General features: G+C 38.9%; 1 pseudogene; it reads left to right on the plus strand.

Moving 5' to 3' along the window:
* Window positions 1–2,940: 2,940 nt before the first annotated feature.
* On the plus strand, window positions 2,941–3,863 carry LOC147617072 (nudix hydrolase 14, chloroplastic pseudogene; annotated as a pseudogene).
* Window positions 3,864–5,461: the final 1,598 nt, after the last annotated feature.

Below are 5,461 nucleotides of genomic sequence, written 5' to 3' on the forward strand. Positions count from 1 at the left end.
AAATTTTGGGATATGCTTGGAGTTCATGAGCTGGAGTTGAGCTTGAGGGGGAGTGTTTAGATGTCAATCTCAACGTGAGCTGACACTCACGAGGTGCCTGCATGTCCGTTCGACATTTACATCACTGGCGGGTTTGGTAGCTAGCACCGACATATCGTCGCCAGAGATTCTAAAGCTGGACTACATTGTCTAGTCCACATTTACCCACTCCTTTTAGCGTGTTCACATTATGGACCGCTTGTATATACTCTATTATGTGTGTTAGTCACTTTATCTTCTTTGTAGACCTCTTTTGTTGTGTGAAGAAGAAGAAGAATATTTAGCCTCTCACCTTGTGTGTTCTCTTCTAGGGTTTGTGTGAGTGTCTGCAAGAGCTCAAGATCTCTTCTCCCCTGCATCTTTTCAATGAGGACATGATAGAAGTAGATCAATAAAGTGCCATTGGGTACAAATCTATGTCGACAAAGCAGCCTGCATCAGGGACGATGCTTATGAGGACAAGGAGGGTACAGACCATGGAGACTAGAGGATCCTCGTTCTCCCTGCTCTAGATCCCTAGCTTGTTTTGTTTTGAGCCCCATTTTGTATTTGGAGGCAACATTGTACATAGTTATATGTACTATTACCCATAGATATGAGTATAGGATTAGGTAGACTATGCTGGCCTCACATTCTACCATTTGTCATCATATTTTACCATTTACAAACATTTGATCACTTTATATACTTTGTACTCTTGTACGCATACTTATATTTACATAAGCTTTTACTTTTGTTCAACTTTGTGCACAAATGTAATTTGCTTACCGATGTTATAATCTGCCATGTTGAATTGATCATTGCTTACTTGTGTGCTCAACCTTTGAGAGAGAGAGAGAGTTCTTTAATGTGTTCTCAATCCAATTCAAGTCAAGAGAGAGATAGAGAGAGAGAGAGAGAGAGAGAGAGAGTTCTAATTTAATGTGTGATCTCAATCCAATTCGAGTCGAGAGAGGGAGAGAGAGAGAGAATGAGTACTTTGATATTGTATGTATGTGTGTGTGAGTGAGAAGTATTGTAATAATGAGAGATACAACAGAGAGATAGAGAGAATCGTCATTCCAAAGCAAATACATGCTAGAGCAACAGAGAGAGAATTGGATTTTTAATCATTAAAATACTCATTGAGCATTGCTTATGTGATGCCCGTCATCGTTTAAGCAATGCTCTAGATATTTGTGTCTGTTAAGCAACATCTACTCCTAGGCGTCGCTTATGTGATGCAAAATGTGTCACTTAAAAAGCAATGCTTATGCATCACTTATGCGACGTTTAGGCATCGCTAATGAGGTCACTTAAGTGACACCCCATATCGACGCTCATAGAGATGTAAACAAGCGGCGTCGCTATGCATGGGTTGTGTTGTAGTGCATAAATGCAATGTGGTGACAATACACGGGCTCTTAATGGCAAAATCCACCTGTCTGTTGCTACCCCCATCCGACCATAGTATAAATTTGAAATGGTAACAGAATCAAAAACTTGAATTACAATCAGGAAACTTTATATACTTTTAAAGTTTTGGATAGGTTACTTTCATACCCGAGATGATTACCCAAAACAACTTGTATAGGTAGAGGGCATGGTAAGTTGCAATTACGAGACATGTCGTACATTCTAATAGAGATAATAATGGATGTTGGATAAAATCAACATGTAAGGCACTCTTATAAAATTAGATCCACATGACAAGATTGAAATATTGATAATGAAAGGACAAAACCTAAAAACAAATTTGTTGCTCTCCATGAAACAAAATGTGGAGCCTCTAGCGAAGCATGTTTTAATAAGAAAGTTGAAGCAACTAAGCTCAAATAAGTACCTGATGTGATAGGCCAATTCGACCACCAATTGTTTTATTGTCCTCTAATTTTGTGAGGGATGAGACAACTGATGTTACCCTCATAATTTTCGAGGGTGGACTTGATTGCATTTCCAACTACAAAAAGAAGCAAGAAAAACAGCGAGTTCATGAAAAATTCCTTTCATACAAATTTGCACGAGTCTTATTTTTCATCTTACCACCATGGTTGAGTATGAATTGATGTAGCCACCCAGCATCGCTCCACAATCATAACCTTTGGCACATCCACAACCACAACCCATGACAAGTCTGATGGCTTCTACTTTGATGTACCTATTAAATATAACTCTCTCTCTCTCTCTCTCTCTCTCTCTCTCTCTCTCTCTCTCTCTCTCTCTCTCTCTCTCTCTCTCTCTCTCTCCACACTTGTTGAAGTATAACTCTCGCTCTCGCTCTCCTCCCCCCCTCTCTCTCTCTCTCTCTCTCTCTCTCTCTCTCTCTCTTAATGCACAAACAAATTGTTCAATTATCTCTATCAAAAGATGCACACTTGACATGAAATTTGAATGGTTGTATATGTAAACATATTTATGTTGCAAATATGTATAGAACTGATAGATTCAGGGGCAAATATGTATAGAATTGATAGATTCAAGGGCAAATTATTCAAATCTAAACAACTCGCATCCATCTTTTCACAGAGTGTATTAGTAATAAGACCGACAATAAAATGATAAAACCTCCACAAACCTGAAAATATGTTGCTTTCAGCATAGAATGAAAAGTGTTGTCAAAAATGAAAGAACTTATCATGTAGTGTATGCACTCAAAGAACTAACCTTATGACAAAATTTAACTTCTCCCCATGCATTTGTGAGAGCACAGTTGATATCCTCTAGAGCATTTCCAATAACATAAATTTAATTTTTAGCTACAGCTAATCATTCTAGATTTGACCTTCACTCTTATAAATGATAACGCACCTTATTCTATGTGATAGATAGATTCCAAAGAAAACACAGAAGAAAAGGTGTTTGGTCAAAGGTAGACTTTCTCTCCATATATGCATGTGATTGACATGGCATAAAACAACAAACATGAGGTATTAGCAAGGTATATTTGTTTAAGGTTGGGTATGCGATGCCCCAATTTAGCATTTTATCTCTCGAGTCTCCCCCTTGAAGCCAAAATATACATGTATGTGTTTTGCTAACGAGACGCTTCATTCTAGAGCGAACCCTAATCGATGTTGTTGCCTTAGGCTTTATGTTGCAAACAAAACCCTTCATTCATATGGTCTTTTCAAAGTTTCTAGAGCAAGAGCAAGACCAATCTACGTTTTAGCCACACAAACCAAGCAAATATCCACACCATGGCTTTCTCAAGTAATCTTGTTGGGGGTCTCTATTTCTATGTTATCAAAGTGCCTGATGTATCATATTTAGGAAAGTAGCTGAATCAGTCCCATTTAAGCAGTGGATATCCAAATTATCCAATGTAAAGGGTCAAAGAGGTGTTTTAAGTCCAGCGATAAATGGAGGAGCTTCTTGCTCATTAAAAGGGGTCATAGTTCAGAGTGTTGATATATTTGGGCAGCGTGTGGGGTTTGTGAAGTTCAAGGCATAGGTGATAGAGATGATGCCACTGGCAAACCACTTCCAGGTATTGTGTTTGCTTGTGGTGGAGTAGTAGCCATTCTTATTTTACTAGAATGTAATGGAGGAACGTATGTTGTTTCTTGGAGAGCAAGCATGGGTTCCAATTGGTCATGTGCTTCTCCAGAGCTGCCTGCACGCATGTTGTGGATGATGATGCGGGAGACTTTGTTGGTGTTGTTGGTCATGAGGAAGAGGAGGAAATAGATCTACAGATAAAGATTGTTAATTTGGTTAATCTTAATTTTTTTCTCAACAAGCGATCTGGACAACAAATATACTCTTCTCTGGGTGGATGTGATGAAAGAATCACTTTATACCTCTACAAAAGCCATGTAAAACAAGAGGTGATTGATTCTTTATAAGGTTAGAAAATGGGCCTTAGAGAGCACGGGGAGTTCATAAAAGGACAAGCAGTTTTGTACAAACCTTTATGGTGATCACAATGACAACAGACACAAAAACACTTGCAGCAAATGGTGAAAGGGAGGGACTATTACCAGCTCCTCTAAATGCACCCAACTGACACATTTTCTCATGAACTCCAATTGAGACAATTTTTTTTTTTTTGCGATGTTATGAATTCTAAAAAACATAGTAGTTCAAGGAGACAAGAACCCTAATGTATTGTGAAGCATCTAAATATAAGATTCACTAAATATTGAAGTTATTCTTCATGCCATCTACCAAGGCCTTTGACTATGATCATTCAAATCTTTCCATATATTTTCCACTCTTTTCCAATCCACTTCCTCATAGAACCCTTGTCATATATATCATATACTTTCCACTCTTTTCCAATCCACTTCCTCATATGGAACCCTTGTCATAAAAATCATCATATGAGCATACAATGTGTCAAGATGAAAGAGGCTCCTTAGCTTTGATTTCACTTCATTCTGCTTCCAAATTTGGTAACCTCCTTGTAACCTGAACCCAAAAAGATTACCAATTGTAATCCGAATTCCATTTAGGATTACCATTTGATAACTTACCTTTGAAGTGAAGTTACATATTCGTAACTTGGAAATTCTAATAAAGTACCATATGGTAACTTAGTTTTTTTGAATAATTACCATTAGGGTTTTTCCTTTATAATTTCCAAGGGTGCTACAACTTACAAGTTACAAGCTAGGACCCATTCTTACCTCATAGACTAACACTAAGTCTCCACTGTCCAGGTTGGAAAGATTTCATTTTGAGTTTGTCATCATGATGCTCTTTCCTCCGGGTTTGAACTGCCTCTTGCACCCATACTGCCCGGGGTCTAATTTCATCCAACCGACTTAACTTCACTAATCGCTATCAGATCACTTCTACAGTTACAAGCCTACAAGTAACAATAGAGAGCGAGTTGTGGGCATTGAGGCAATGAGGTTCTCTCTCTCTCTCTCTCTCTCTCTCTCTCTCTCTCTCTCTCTCTCTCTCTCTCTCTCTCTCTCTCTCGGGGGTCAGAGTCTCTCTCTCATGCGCAATAAACACCAATAGAGCAGATTTTGATGATTGATGGGACTTAGGCTAGATGAGTTGGGGAAGAAGCTTCACAAGGAGCTTCCAGCACATTAAGCTGCTAGGGATTCACAATTCACCATGTCTCTCTCTCTCTCTCTAGTTTTTGGGGTTTTTTTTTGAATCGCATTTGATTAAAGCATGCTAAGAGAGAGAGAGAGAGAGAGATAATTGTGTGGTATTGATTAAATCTCTCTCTCTCTCCTTGTCTCAAGTGTGTGTGTGTGTGTGTGTGTGTGTGTGTGTGAGAGAGAGAGAGAGAGAGAGAGAGAGAGAGAGAGTGATAAGACTGAGTGCCCTCCATGTGTAGGCATCAACATGCAAGAAATCAAGGATGATTTATGAGCATTGAGTAGTGAGTGGCAAGTTTGGTAGCATTGGTGGAGCTTGGAGCCCTCAACCAAGGTGTGCATAGTGCAATTCCATATTCTGGAATCCGGATTCCCGCGAGCTA

This window comes from Cibotium barometz, chromosome 37 (genome assembly GCF_041138505.1).
Source record: "Cibotium barometz isolate CiBa-2024 chromosome 37, ASM4113850v1, whole genome shotgun sequence".
NCBI lineage: Eukaryota > Viridiplantae > Streptophyta > Polypodiopsida > Cyatheales > Cibotiaceae > Cibotium > Cibotium barometz.